Here is a 15,580-nt window from a genome sequence, read left to right as displayed (position 1 = left end):
GCCTCCTTTTCCCCAGGGGAGTTTAGAGAAGACTCTGCTCCTCCACCTCTTGTGGAGGGCCCGACATCCGTCAGGCTTGCCCGCGGTTATCCGGAGGCCTAACCGTCTCCCTGTGATGCTGTGCTTCAGTGGCCACGCTCCTAGTCCGCCTTCACGTTCCATCCTGCCCACCTGCCTGGCTCTGCCTTCTAGATAGCAGTAGTAAATGAGTGAAAGTACTAGTAGTCTCTGATATGCCGAAATAATGGCCTAAGCTGTCTTTCTCTTTGTCTCCTCTCCTCTCTCTCTCTCTCTCTCTCTCTGCCTCAGCTGCCAGGCAGGGAAGGGCCCCCTGTCCAGCGGACACGTGACCCACGTGACCTTACCTGTCGTTGGAGATGACTCAAACTCTTTACCCTGCCCCTTTTGCTTTGTATCCAATAAATAACAGCGCAGGCAGACATTCGGGGCCACTACCGGTCTCCGCGCATTGGTGGTAGTGGTCCCCCGGGCCCAGCTTTCTCTTCTTTTATCTCTTTGTCTTGCGTCTTTATTTCTACAACCTCTCGTCTCTGCACACGGGGAGAGACCCACCGACCCTGTGGGGCTGGACCCTACAGAGCGTGAGAACCCAAGAGACTGGAGACCATGGATCAATTTCTGCAATAAGCAGCCTCACGTTGAAAGGGAAGAGCTATGCAGCCTTCGCGCTAGTTAGCTTGTGATAAGCAGGCTCACAACTCAACAACGGCTGACACTTCTTCCTTCTCCAGCGAGGAGAAGGACGGCGACATGCCACTTCCTATTTTCCAGCCTCCTGACTGCAACAATAACACTCAAGGGCAGCACCAAAGAGGCAAAGCAACGGAAGAAAGCGGTAACGCTTGCCGGGCAGCCTGTTCTTCAAACCACGAAAAAAAGCCAGGGGAAAGCGCGAACGCAGTCCCCCACTACCACAAATTATGCAGTCGAGTTTCCCACATTTGGGGAAATCGCAGGGGTCAGCACATCCGGAGTGCAATGGATAAGCCTCGCCCTGGGAAAACCACCTTCGTGATCATGGTATCTCCCCTGCCAGGTAAGTATGAGCTCCTGCACCTCCGCCCCGCCACAGCCTCACGCGCCTCCCCCCTTACACGCACGGTCACTTGCCCCGCGCACCCCCGAGCCCTCCTAGCCCTGACACACAGCTGGGACTCTCAGGTCCCACCAGCGGTCCTGAACCCCCTCCCACGGCACGAGAACTCCTTCGTGGCGAAGCAGCATGTGGCCAAGCAGCCAGCCTCTGCGCTGCCTCATCTACATAGAAGTCGCCCTATCCGTGATGTCACCGACAGTGCCTTTCCCAGTCCCCGTCGGCTCTTCCGCACCACCCTCCGCCAACTCAGCTGGCCCTCTCGCTGCCGGAGCCGGCAAGCGGAAGTGACGTCCGCCTCTCCCTTTGTTCCCTCCCGCTGCCTCATCTGTTCTCTCCCGAAGAAGCTGGTGCTTAGCCTCCGTTGCGGAGCAACTTTTCGGCCACCAGCTGGAGCCTGGGCACCCTTCTTCAAATAATGGCTTGTGATTCGCAGACTAGAACGTTTAGGATTACAAAAGAACCTGGTTTTCTTCACATCCTTATCCCTGTGATGAAGGATTCCGCTTACATATACACATGTAATGATTGGTTTCTTCAGGTATATTTATATATATATATATATATATATACATATATCTCCAAATATCCTAAAAGACACTGCCCTTCATCATTCCATACCGTTAGACATTTATAGGACCATGCATGGTGATCTTCTCCACACAAAAATAAATGCTGGTGCAGAACAGGTGCAGAACAGGTAAGTGAAATTCAGTACATCAGCTTTTGGGCATTTTGAGCCATGGGTCAGACATGTTAGAGCAAGAGGGCAGGTTGACAGCAAGAGGGAGTGTTTTTCTTTCAATTTTCCAATAGCAAAGTGATGTTTGCCACTGTCATTTCAGAGTGAGGCGAAGATTTGTTGTTGTTGTCTGGCTTTGTGGGGTTTTTTGTTTGTTTTTTTGTTTTTGAGACAAGGTCTCACTGTCCCCCGGGCTGGAGTACAGGGACATGATCAGGGTTGCTTCTGCCTGGACCTCGTGAATTCAAGCAAACCTCCTTACTACTCCTCCCGAGTAGCTGGGACTACAGGCACGTGACATCACACCCTGGGGTGTGAACTGGGATTTGATGTTTTCAGTTGGCTCCCTAATGGAATAGGATCCCTTACTATTCTGGAATACAGATCGTCTTCATGATGATCATTCTCGTGTGCATTATATTTCTACTAACCTGCTAATTTTTTTGCTTTTTTCTCTTTCTTCTTTCTTTCTCTTTCTTTCTCTTTCTTTCTTTCTTTCTTTCTTTCTTTCTTTCTTTCTTTCTTTCTTTCTTTGACAAGGCCTCACTCTGTTGCCCAGGCTGCATTGCCGTGGCAGGATGTCAGCTCACCGCAACCTCTGCCTCCTGGGTTCAAGCCATTCCCCTTCCTCAGCCTCCTGAGTACTTGGGATTACAGACTTCCTGACATACACCACCACGCTGGTCGATTTTGTTTAGTTTGGTACCTTTTGTATTCTTAGTACAGACGGGGTTTCGCGACGTTGGTCAGGCTGGTCTCACATTCCTGACCTCAGTTGATCAGAAACCTGGTGAGGTCAGAAAACGCACCCTGGGAGAGGCTGGCAAAAAGCCCAGAACCGCCGTCGCTAGGCCTGGGGTTTTCATCTGTACTGAGATACTACTATTCATCTAAGTGCAGGGACAAAAGCAATTAGACAGTTCTGGTTGTTAAAAGGAGATGCATTGTCAGTGCCGTTTGAGAAGGGGTATTAAGGAATTTGCCAGGGTACTGACGCACGTCAGGGGCAAACCGCAGGTTGAGAGAGAGCTACGTATTTTCTGTCCGTGAAGGTGATAAGCGGGGGCTTGAAGAAAGATTGACGGGGGATTACACTGGCGCCAGAAATAGGAAAGGGCTGCTTGCGGGTGGGAAGGATGGGTCGGGTTGCCAAGTAGAAGGTTGCCTGGCAGTGGATGCAGGATGTAGAAACGGGACGTCAAACAAGAAGCTGTCGCTTCAATAAAGTCTGAACTAAGACTAGATATGAAAACGGCAGGAGACAGTAGGGAAACTGGACCCGTCTCCTCATAAATCTTCCCGCCTTATATTTCGGGGAGGATCGCAGCGCATGTCGGCCAAGACAGGTGAGACTGCGGTTCTGACCTGCGGGCCTCGATGAATTGCGTTAGGGCACCCGGGCTCCGGGAGAGCCGTTCCCCTCCACAAAGTAAGCGTGTTATGTCTTCGAAAGAACGGGGACACCAAGAGCCCCAAAGGCCCTGTTTCCAACCCGAAGAACAGCCCCCCCTCTGCGTAGCTGGTACCTGGCTCTGTGAAGTGAGAACACATGCCCCGCTAGCACAGAAATCCTACAAACTCCTGAGGGGGCTGCGGTTAAGAGCAGAGGCTTTGTGAAACGTGACTCTGGAGGCTAGAGAAAAACACGAAAATTTTCACAGAGGGTCGTGGGCGGCAAGACACCCAGGCGCCGAGGCAAGAGACCGAGGACACGAGCTGTTCCCGTATAATAAAATATAAAACAAGAAGAGTTATACCACAGATAGATCTTAGATATGATTATATATCAATATCAATAGTCATTCGTTGGTAGTAATTACTCTTTATTCCAATATTATGATAATCCTCGCTCTGTAATCATAACCTAGGAAAAACCAGGCCCTACAGAGATAGGAGCTGAGGGGACACGGTGAGGAGTGACCACAAGACAAAGAGTGCGAGCCTTCTGTTATGCCCAGACAGGGCCACCAGAAGGGATCCTTGGTCTAGCGGTGACGCCTTCGTCTGGGAAGACGCCCGTTGCCAGGCGGACCGTGGTCCAGCGGTAGCGAAAAGTGTCAAGGAACACCAGCCGCTACGTAGCAGACCGGGAGAGGGAGCCTCCTTTTCCCCAGGGGAGTTTAGAGAAGACTCTGCTCCTCCACCTCTTGTGGAGGGCCCGACATCCGTCAGGCTTGCCCGCGGTTATCCGGAGGCCTAACCGTCTCCCTGTGATGCTGTGCTTCAGTGGCCACGCTCCTAGTCCGCCTTCACGTCCCATCCTGCCCACCTGCCTGGCTCTGCCTTCTAGATAGCAGTAGTAAATGAGTGAAAGTACTAGTAGTCTCTGATATGCCGAAATAATGGCCTAAGCTGTCTTTCTCTTTGTCTCCTCTCCTCTCTCTCTCTCTCTCTCTCTGCCTCAGCTGCCAGGCAGGGAAGGGCCCCCTGTCCAGCGGACACGTGACCCACGTGACCTTACCTGTCGTTGGAGATGACTCAAACTCTTTACCCTGCCCCTTTTGCTTTGTATCCAATAAATAACAGCGCAGGCAGACATTCGGGGCCACTACCGGTCTCCGCGCATTGGTGGTAGTGGTCCCCCGGGCCCAGCTTTCTCTTCTTTTATCTCTTTGTCTTGCGTCTTTATTTCTACAACCTCTCGTCTCTGCACACGGGGAGAGACCCACCGAGCCTGTGGGGCTGGACCCTACAGAGCGTGAGAACCCAAGAGACTGGAGACCATGGATCAATTTCTGCAATAAGCAGCCTCACGTTGAAAGGGAAGAGCTATGCAGCCTTCGCGCTAGTTAGCTTGTGATAAGCAGGCTCACAACTCAACAACGGCTGACACTTCTTCCTTCTCCAGCGAGGAGAAGGACGGCGACATGCCACTTCCTATTTTCCAGCCTCCTGACTGCAACAATAACACTCAAGGGCAGCACCAAAGAGGCAAAGCAACGGAAGAAAGCGGTAACGCTTGCCGGGCAGCCTGTTCTTCAAACCACGAAAAAAAGCCAGGGGAAAGCGCGAACGCAGTCCCCCACTACCACAAATTATGCAGTCGAGTTTCCCACATTTGGGGAAATCGCAGGGGTCAGCACATCCGGAGTGCAATGGATAAGCCTCGCCCTGGGAAAACCACCTTCGTGATCATGGTATCTCCCCTGCCAGGTAAGTATGAGCTCCTGCACCTCCGCCCCGCCACAGCCTCACGCGCCTCCCCCCTTACACGCACGGTCACTTGCCCCGCGCACCCCCGAGCCCTCCTAGCCCTGACACACAGCTGGGACTCTCAGGTCCCACCAGCGGTCCTGAACCCCCTCCCACGGCACGAGAACTCCTTCGTGGCGAAGCAGCATGTGGCCAAGCAGCCAGCCTCTGCGCTGCCTCATCTACATAGAAGTCGCCCTATCCGTGATGTCACCGACAGTGCCTTTCCCAGTCCCCGTCGGCTCTTCCGCACCACCCTCCGCCAACTCAGCCGGCCCTCTCGCTGCCGGAGCCGGCAAGCGGAAGTGACGTCCGCCTCTCCCTTTGTTCCCTCCCGCTGCCTCATCTGTTCTCTCCCGAAGAAGCTGGTGCTTAGCCTCCGTTGCGGAGCAACTTTTCGGCCACCAGCTGGAGCCTGGGCACCCTTCTTCAAATAATGGCTTGTGATTCGCAGACTAGAACGTTTAGGATTACAAAAGAACCTGGTTTTCTTCACATCCTTATCCCTGTGATGAAGGATTCCGCTTACATATACACATGTAATGATTGGTTTCTTCAGGTATATTTATATATATATATATATATATATACATATATCTCCAAATATCCTAAAAGACACTGCCCTTCATCATTCCATACCGTTAGACATTTATAGGACCATGCATGGTGATCTTCTCCACACAAAAATAAATGCTGGTGCAGAACAGGTGCAGAACAGGTAAGTGAAATTCAGTACATCAGCTTTTGGGCATTTTGAGCCATGGGTCAGACATGTTAGAGCAAGAGGGCAGGTTGACAGCAAGAGGGAGTGTTTTTCTTTCAATTTTCCAATAGCAAAGTGATGTTTGCCACTGTCATTTCAGAGTGAGGCGAAGATTTGTTGTTGTTGTCTGGCTTTGTGGGGTTTTTTGTTTGTTTTTTTGTTTGTTTTTGAGACAAGGTCTCACTGTCCCCCGGGCTGGAGTACAGGGACATGATCAGGGTTGCTTCTGCCTGGACCTCGTGAATTCAAGCAAACCTCCTTACTACTCCTCCCGAGTAGCTGGGACTACAGGCACGTGACATCACACCCTGGGGTGTGAACTGGGATTTGATGTTTTCAGTTGGCTCCCTAATGGAATAGGATCCCTTACTATTCTGGAATACAGATCGTCTTCATGATGATCATTCTCGTGTGCATTATATTTCTACTAACCTGCTAATTTTTTGCTTTTTTCTCTTTCTTCTTTCTTTCTTTCTCTTTCTTTCCCTTTCTTTCTTTCTTTCTTTCTTTCTTTCTTTCTTTCTTTCTTTCTTTCTTTGACAAGGCCTCACTCTGTTGCCCAGGCTGCATTGCCGTGGCAGGATGTCAGCTCACCGCAACCTCTGCCTCCTGGGTTCAAGCCATTCCCCTTCCTCAGCCTCCTGAGTACTTGGGATTACAGACTTCCTGACATACACCACCACGCTGGTCGATTTTGTTTAGTTTGGTACCTTTTGTATTCTTAGTACAGACGGGGTTTCGCGACGTTGGTCAGGCTGGTCTCACATTCCTGACCTCAGTTGATCAGAAACCTGGTGAGGTCAGAAAACGCACCCTGGGAGAGGCTGGCAAAAAGCCCAGAACCGCCGTCGCTAGGCCTGGGGTTTTCATCTGTACTGAGATACTACTATTCATCTAAGTGCAGGGACAAAAGCAATTAGACAGTTCTGGTTGTTAAAAGGAGATGCATTGTCAGTGCCGTTTGAGAAGGGGTATTAAGGAATTTGCCAGGGTACTGACGCACGTCAGGGGCAAACCGCAGGTTGAGAGAGAGCTACGTATTTTCTGTCCGTGAAGGTGATAAGCGGGGGCTTGAAGAAAGATTGACGGGGGATTACACTGGCGCCAGAAATAGGAAAGGGCTGCTTGCGGGTGGGAAGGATGGGTCGGGTTGCCAAGTAGAAGGTTGCCTGGCAGTGGATGCAGGATGTAGAAACGGGACGTCAAACAAGAAGCTGTCGCTTCAATAAAGTCTGAACTAAGACTAGATATGAAAACGGCAGGAGACAGTAGGGAAACTGGACCCGTCTCCTCATAAATCTTCCCGCCTTATATTTCGGGGAGGATCGCAGCGCATGTCGGCCAAGACAGGTGAGACTGCGGTTCTGACCTGCGGGCCTCGATGAATTGCGTTAGGGCACCCGGGCTCCGGGAGAGCCGTTCCCCTCCACAAAGTAAGCGTGTTATGTCTTCGAAAGAACGGGGACACCAAGAGCCCCAAAGGCCCTGTTTCCAACCCGAAGAACAGCCCCCCCTCTGCGTAGCTGGTACCTGGCTCTGTGAAGTGAGAACACATGCCCCGCTAGCACAGAAATCCTACAAACTCCTGAGGGGGCTGCGGTTAAGAGCAGAGGCTTTGTGAAACGTGACTCTGGAGGCTAGAGAAAAACACGAAAATTTTCACAGAGGGTCGTGGGCGGCAAGACACCCAGGCGCCGAGGCAAGAGACCGAGGACACGAGCTGTTCCCGTATAATAAAATATAAAACAAGAAGAGTTATACCACAGATAGATCTTAGATATGATTATATATCAATATCAATAGTCATTCGTTGGTAGTAATTACTCTTTATTCCAATATTATGATAATCCTCGCTCTGTAATCATAACCTAGGAAAAACCAGGCCCTACAGAGATAGGAGCTGAGGGGACACGGTGAGGAGTGACCACAAGACAAAGAGTGCGAGCCTTCTGTTATGCCCAGACAGGGCCACCAGAAGGGATCCTTGGTCTAGCGGTGACGCCTTCGTCTGGGAAGACGCCCGTTGCCAGGCGGACCGTGGTCCAGCGGTAGCGAAAAGTGTCAAGGAACACCAGCCGCTACGTAGCAGACCGGGAGAGGGAGCCTCCTTTTCCCCAGGGGAGTTTAGAGAAGACTCTGCTCCTCCACCTCTTGTGGAGGGCCCGACATCCGTCAGGCTTGCCCGCGGTTATCCGGAGGCCTAACCGTCTCCCTGTGATGCTGTGCTTCAGTGGCCACGCTCCTAGTCCGCCTTCACGTCCCATCCTGCCCACCTGCCTGGCTCTGCCTTCTAGATAGCAGTAGTAAATGAGTGAAAGTACTAGTAGTCTCTGATATGCCGAAATAATGGCCTAAGCTGTCTTTCTCTTTGTCTCCTCTCCTCTCTCTCTCTCTCTCTCTCTCTGCCTCAGCTGCCAGGCAGGGAAGGGCCCCCTGTCCAGCGGACACGTGACCCACGTGACCTTACCTGTCGTTGGAGATGACTCAAACTCTTTACCCTGCCCCTTTTGCTTTGTATCCAATAAATAACAGCGCAGGCAGACATTCGGGGCCACTACCGGTCTCCGCGCATTGGTGGTAGTGGTCCCCCGGGCCCAGCTTTCTCTTCTTTTATCTCTTTGTCTTGCGTCTTTATTTCTACAACCTCTCGTCTCTGCACACGGGGAGAGACCCACCGAGCCTGTGGGGCTGGACCCTACAGAGCGTGAGAACCCAAGAGACTGGAGACCATGGATCAATTTCTGCAATAAGCAGCCTCACGTTGAAAGGGAAGAGCTATGCAGCCTTCGCGCTAGTTAGCTTGTGATAAGCAGGCTCACAACTCAACAACGGCTGACACTTCTTCCTTCTCCAGCGAGGAGAAGGACGGCGACATGCCACTTCCTATTTTCCAGCCTCCTGACTGCAACAATAACACTCAAGGGCAGCACCAAAGAGGCAAAGCAACGGAAGAAAGCGGTAACGCTTGCCGGGCAGCCTGTTCTTCAAACCACGAAAAAAAGCCAGGGGAAAGCGCGAACGCAGTCCCCCACTACCACAAATTATGCAGTCGAGTTTCCCACATTTGGGGAAATCGCAGGGGTCAGCACATCCGGAGTGCAATGGATAAGCCTCGCCCTGGGAAAACCACCTTCGTGATCATGGTATCTCCCCTGCCAGGTAAGTATGAGCTCCTGCACCTCCGCCCCGCCACAGCCTCACGCGCCTCCCCCCTTACACGCACGGTCACTTGCCCCGCGCACCCCCGAGCCCTCCTAGCCCTGACACACAGCTGGGACTCTCAGGTCCCACCAGCGGTCCTGAACCCCCTCCCACGGCACGAGAACTCCTTCGTGGCGAAGCAGCATGTGGCCAAGCAGCCAGCCTCTGCGCTGCCTCATCTACATAGAAGTCGCCCTATCCGTGATGTCACCGACAGTGCCTTTCCCAGTCCCCGTCGGCTCTTCCGCACCACCCTCCGCCAACTCAGCGGCCCTCTCGCTGCCGGAGCCGGCAAGCGGAAGTGACGTCCGCCTCTCCCTTTGTTCCCTCCCGCTGCCTCATCTGTTCTCTCCCGAAGAAGCTGGTGCTTAGCCTCCGTTGCGGAGCAACTTTTCGGCCACCAGCTGGAGCCTGGGCACCCTTCTTCAAATAATGGCTTGTGATTCGCAGACTAGAACGTTTAGGATTACAAAAGAACCTGGTTTTCTTCACATCCTTATCCCTGTGATGAAGGATTCCGCTTACATATACACATGTAATGATTGGTTTCTTCAGGTATATTTTTATATATATATATATACACGTATATCTCCAAATATCCTAAAAGACACTGCCCTTCATCATTCCATACCGTTAGACATTTATAGGACCATGCATGGTGATCTTCTCCACACAAAAATAAATGCTGGTGCAGAACAGGTGCAGAACAGGTAAGTGAAATTCAGTACATCAGCTTTTGGGCATTTTGAGCCATGGGTCAGACATGTTAGAGCAAGAGGGCAGGTTGACAGCAAGAGGGAGTGTTTTTCTTTCAATTTTCCAATAGCAAAGTGATGTTTGCCACTGTCATTTCAGAGTGAGGCGAAGATTTGTTGTTGTTGTCTGGCTTTGTGGGGTTTTTTGTTTGTTTTTTTGTTTTTGAGACAAGGTCTCACTGTCCCCCGGGCTGGAGTACAGGGACATGATCAGGGTTGCTTCTGCCTGGACCTCGTGAATTCAAGCAAACCTCCTTACTACTCCTCCCGAGTAGCTGGGACTACAGGCACGTGACATCACACCCTGGGGTGTGAACTGGGATTTGATGTTTTCAGTTGGCTCCCTAATGGAATAGGATCCCTTACTATTCTGGAATACAGATCGTCTTCATGATGATCATTCTCGTGTGCATTACATTTCTACTAACCTGCTAATTTTTTTGCTTTTTTCTCTTTCTTCTTTCTTTCTTTCTCTTTCTTTCTCTTTCTTTCTTTCTTTCTTTCTTTCTTTCTTTCTTTCTTTCTTTGACAAGGCCTCACTCTGTTGCCCAGGCTGCATTGCCGTGGCAGGATGTCAGCTCACCGCAACCTCTGCCTCCTGGGTTCAAGCCATTCCCCTTCCTCAGCCTCCTGAGTACTTGGGATTACAGACTTCCTGACATACACCACCACGCTGGTCGATTTTGTTTAGTTTGGTACCTTTTGTATTCTTAGTACAGACGGGGTTTCGCGACGTTGGTCAGGCTGGTCTCACATTCCTGACCTCAGTTGATCAGAAACCTGGTGAGGTCAGAAAACGCACCCTGGGAGAGGCTGGCAAAAAGCCCAGAACCGCCGTCGCTAGGCCTGGGGTTTTCATCTGTACTGAGATACTACTATTCATCTAAGTGCAGGGACAAAAGCAATTAGACAGTTCTGGTTGTTAAAAGGAGATGCATTGTCAGTGCCGTTTGAGAAGGGGTATTAAGGAATTTGCCAGGGTACTGACGCACGTCAGGGGCAAACCGCAGGTTGAGAGAGAGCTACGTATTTTCTGTCCGTGAAGGTGATAAGCGGGGGCTTGAAGAAAGATTGACGGGGGATTACACTGGCGCCAGAAATAGGAAAGGGCTGCTTGCGGGTGGGAAGGATGGGTCGGGTTGCCAAGTAGAAGGTTGCCTGGCAGTGGATGCAGGATGTAGAAACGGGACGTCAAACAAGAAGCTGTCGCTTCAATAAAGTCTGAACTAAGACTAGATATGAAAACGGCAGGAGACAGTAGGGAAACTGGACCCGTCTCCTCATAAATCTTCCCGCCTTATATTTCGGGGAGGATCGCAGCGCATGTCGGCCAAGACAGGTGAGACTGCGGTTCTGACCTGCGGGCCTCGATGAATTGCGTTAGGGCACCCGGGCTCCGGGAGAGCCGTTCCCCTCCACAAAGTAAGCGTGTTATGTCTTCGAAAGAACGGGGACACCAAGAGCCCCAAAGGCCCTGTTTCCAACCCGAAGAACAGCCCCCCCTCTGCGTAGCTGGTACCTGGCTCTGTGAAGTGAGAACACATGCCCCGCTAGCACAGAAATCCTACAAACTCCTGAGGGGGCTGCGGTTAAGAGCAGAGGCTTTGTGAAACGTGACTCTGGAGGCTAGAGAAAAACACGAAAATTTTCACAGAGGGTCGTGGGCGGCAAGACACCCAGGCGCCGAGGCAAGAGACCGAGGACACGAGCTGTTCCCGTATAATAAAATATAAAACAAGAAGAGTTATACCACAGATAGATCTTAGATATGATTATATATCAATATCAATAGTCATTCGTTGGTAGTAATTACTCTTTATTCCAATATTATGATAATCCTCGCTCTGTAATCATAACCTAGGAAAAACCAGGCCCTACAGAGATAGGAGCTGAGGGGACACGGTGAGGAGTGACCACAAGACAAAGAGTGCGAGCCTTCTGTTATGCCCAGACAGGGCCACCAGAAGGGATCCTTGGTCTAGCGGTGACGCCTTCGTCTGGGAAGACGCCCGTTGCCAGGCGGACCGTGGTCCAGCGGTAGCGAAAAGTGTCAAGGAACACCAGCCGCTACGTAGCAGACCGGGAGAGGGAGCCTCCTTTTCCCCAGGGGAGTTTAGAGAAGACTCTGCTCCTCCACCTCTTGTGGAGGGCCCGACATCCGTCAGGCTTGCCCGCGGTTATCCGGAGGCCTAACCGTCTTCCTGTGATGCTGTGCTTCAGTGGCCACGCTCCTAGTCCGCCTTCACGTCCCATCCTGCCCACCTGCCTGGCTCTGCCTTCTAGATAGCAGTAGTAAATGAGTGAAAGTACTAGTAGTCTCTGATACGCCGAAATAATGGCCTAAGCTGTCTTTCTCTTTGTCTCCTCTCCTCTCTCTCTCTCTCTCTCTCTCTCTGCCTCAGCTGCCAGGCAGGGAAGGGCCCCCTGTCCAGCGGACACGTGACCCACGTGACCTTACCTGTCGTTGGAGATGACTCAAACTCTTTACCCTGCCCCTTTTGCTTTGTATCCAATAAATAACAGCGCAGGCAGACATTCGGGGCCACTACCGGTCTCCGCGCATTGGTGGTAGTGGTCCCCCGGGCCCAGCTTTCTCTTCTTTTATCTCTTTGTCTTGCGTCTTTATTTCTACAACCTCTCGTCTCTGCACACGGGGAGAGACCCACCGAGCCTGTGGGGCTGGACCCTACAGAGCGTGAGAACCCAAGAGACTGGAGACCATGGATCAATTTGTGCAATAAGCAGCCTCACGTTGAAAGGGAAGAGCTATGCAGCCTTCGCGCTAGTTAGCTTGTGATAAGCAGGCTCACAACTCAACAACGGCTGACACTTCTTCCTTCTCCAGCGAGGAGAAGGACGGCGACATGCCACTTCCTATTTTCCAGCCTCCTGACTGCAACAATAACACTCAAGGGCAGCACCAAAGAGGCAAAGCAACGGAAGAAAGCGGTAACGCTTGCCGGGCAGCCTGTTCTTCAAACCACGAAAAAAAGCCAGGGGAAAGCGCGAACGCAGTCCCCCACTACCACAAATTATGCAGTCGAGTTTCCCACATTTGGGGAAATCGCAGGGGTCAGCACATCCGGAGTGCAATGGATAAGCCTCGCCCTGGGAAAACCACCTTCGTGATCATGGTATCTCCCCTGCCAGGTAAGTATGAGCTCCTGCACCTCCGCCCCGCCACAGCCTCACGCGCCTCCCCCCTTACACGCACGGTCACTTGCCCCGCGCACCCCCGAGCCCTCCTAGCCCTGACACACAGCTGGGACTCTCAGGTCCCACCAGCGGTCCTGAACCCCCTCCCACGGCACGAGAACTCCTTCGTGGCGAAGCAGCATGTGGCCAAGCAGCCAGCCTCTGCGCTGCCTCATCTACATAGAAGTCGCCCTATCCGTGATGTCACCGACAGTGCCTTTCCCAGTCCCCGTCGGCTCTTCCGCACCACCCTCCGCCAACTCAGCTTGGCCCTCTCGCTGCCGGAGCCGGCAAGCGGAAGTGACGTCCGCCTCTCCCTTTGTTCCCTCCCGCTGCCTCATCTGTTCTCTCCCGAAGAAGCTGGTGCTTAGCCTCCGTTGCGGAGCAACTTTTCGGCCACCAGCTGGAGCCTGGGCACCCTTCTTCAAATAATGGCTTGTGATTCGCAGACTAGAACGTTTAGGATTACAAAAGAACCTGGTTTTCTTCACATCCTTATCCCTGTGATGAAGGATTCCGCTTACATATACACATGTAATGATTGGTTTCTTCAGGTATATTTATATATATATATATATATATACATATATCTCCAAATATCCTAAAAGACACTGCCCTTCATCATTCCATACCGTTAGACATTTATAGGACCATGCATGGTGATCTTCTCCACACAAAAATAAATGCTGGTGCAGAACAGGTGCAGAACAGGTAAGTGAAATTCAGTACATCAGCTTTTGGGCATTTTGAGCCATGGGTCAGACATGTTAGAGCAAGAGGGCAGGTTGACAGCAAGAGGGAGTGTTTTTCTTTCAATTTTCCAATAGCAAAGTGATGGTTGCTACTGTCCTTTCAGTGTGAAGTGACAATTTTTTGTTTTGTCTGGCTTTGTGGGGTTTTGTTTTGTTTTGTTTTTGAGACGAAGTCTTGCTCTGTCGCCCAGGCTGGAGTGCATGGCGCAATCTCGGCTGACTGCAAGCTCCGCCTCCCGGATTCATGCCATTCTCCTGCTTCAGCCTCTCCGATAGCTGGGACTACAGGTGCCCGCCACCACGCCCGGCTAATTTGTTGTTTTTTTAGTAGAGACGGGGTTTCACCGTGGTCTCGATCTCCTGACCTGGTGATCCGCCCGCCTCGGCCTCCCAAAGTGCTGGGATTACAAGCGTGAGCCACCGCTCCCGGCTCTTTGTTTTTTGGTTTGTTTTTGAGACAAGGTCTCCCTGACCCCCTGGCTGAAGTACAGGGGCATGATCAGGGTTTCTTCTGCCTTAACCTCATGAATTCCAGCAAACCTCCTTACTAATCCTCCGGAGTAGCTGGGACTACAGGCACGTGACACCACACCCTGGGGTGTGAACTGGGATTTGGTGTTTTCAGTTGGCTCCCTAATGGAATAGGATCCCTTTCTATTCTGGAATACAGGTCGTCTTCATGATTATCATTCTCGTGTGCATTATATTTCTACTATACTGCTAACTTTTTTCTTTTTGAGACGGCGTCTCGCTCTTTCACCCAGGCTTTATTGCAGTGGCAGGATCTCAGCTCACTGTAGCCTCCACCTCCCGTGTTCAAACGATTCTTTTGCTTCAGCCTCCTGAGTAGCCACCTGGCTAATTTTTGTATTTTAGTATAGAAAGGGTTTCACCAGGTTGGCAGGCTGGTCCCGAACTCCTGATGTCAAGTGATCCACCAGCTTCAGCCTCCCAAAGTGCTGGGATTCCAGGCATGAGCTACCATGCCTGGCTCTCAAACCGTTTTAAGTAAGCAGACACATTTGTCTGGCTTTTTAGTACATTGCTGAATTATCCTCCAATCTATAGTTTTAGGAAGGACCTGGGGAATGGCAACATGCACATATTTGTCTAAAATGTGAACCTTTCATGTTCTGCTTCAGTCTCTTTTTGAAAATCCTTCCAATTTGCCTTTTGCAACCAGTTAGTGGCCTTGCCTTCTTCACCAGAATGTGAATTAATTGAAAAAGTTCAGAATATTTGGGCTCAAAGGTTTCGACAGTTAAGTCGAATTTTCTGCCAAAACGTGTAGGATCTTGGAGCCTGCTTTAGAAACAGAAGAACGAAATGTGTTTAGCATTTTGGTGAAGCGGTGTACACAATGGTAGGCTCCCCTCTTCCTGTGGGTTTGAGTTTTACCTTGAAAGGGGCTGTCAGAGCAGAAGTTCCAGGCAAGGGGCCAGAGCCCTGAGGACTTTCCTCAGGTGATGGTGATGGAAGAAGAGGCAAGGCAGGACAGGAAGGCTCAGGTAAGGGAGACTATGCAGGTGCAGGGGCAGGAGGAGAAGGAGCAGTTGGAGGCGAAAGAGACAAAGCCTCCTCAATATTTCTCAGTTCAGAAAACGTGTCAGTTTACCTCCTTAAGCTTACTTCATCAGTGGAGGCAATTTTCTTAGTTCTTTTTTTTTTTGAGATGGAGTCTCGCTCTACTGGCAGCTGGGAGTGCAGTGGCGTGCTCTCGGCTGGCTGCAACCTCCGCCTCCCGGATTCAATCAATTCTCCTGCCTCAGGCTCCTGAGAGTTGGGACTGCAGGAGCCCGCCATCACGCCTGGCTAAGTTTTGTATTTTTAGTAGAGACGGGGTTTCACCACGTTGGCCAGGATGGT

At 51.3% G+C, this 15,580-nt stretch overlaps 4 non-coding genes and 1 pseudogene across 5 annotated transcripts in view; 1 reads left to right on the top strand and 4 right to left on the bottom strand.

The window, feature by feature from the left end:
• Positions 1–15,580, top strand: part of LOC100585076 — a 1,278,821-nt pseudogene that overhangs the window by 85,524 nt on the left and 1,177,717 nt on the right. The gene's annotated exons all lie outside the window — the stretch shown is intronic.
• Positions 902–1,065, bottom strand: LOC115837827. The gene has a single exon (XR_004032873.1). It is a non-coding gene; the product is annotated as a U1 spliceosomal RNA (small nuclear RNA).
• Positions 4,854–5,017, bottom strand: LOC115837824. The gene has a single exon (XR_004032870.1). It is a non-coding gene; the product is annotated as a U1 spliceosomal RNA (small nuclear RNA).
• On the bottom strand, positions 8,815–8,978 carry LOC115837813. Its single transcript, XR_004032863.1, has one exon. It is a non-coding gene; the product is annotated as a U1 spliceosomal RNA (small nuclear RNA).
• LOC115837802 lies at positions 12,762–12,925 on the bottom strand. Its single transcript, XR_004032852.1, has one exon. It is a non-coding gene; the product is annotated as a U1 spliceosomal RNA (small nuclear RNA).

Source organism: Nomascus leucogenys, chromosome 12 (assembly GCF_006542625.1).
Source record: "Nomascus leucogenys isolate Asia chromosome 12, Asia_NLE_v1, whole genome shotgun sequence".
Taxonomy (NCBI): domain Eukaryota; kingdom Metazoa; phylum Chordata; class Mammalia; order Primates; family Hylobatidae; genus Nomascus; species Nomascus leucogenys.
This window is presented reverse-complemented; position numbering and strand designations above follow the sequence as displayed.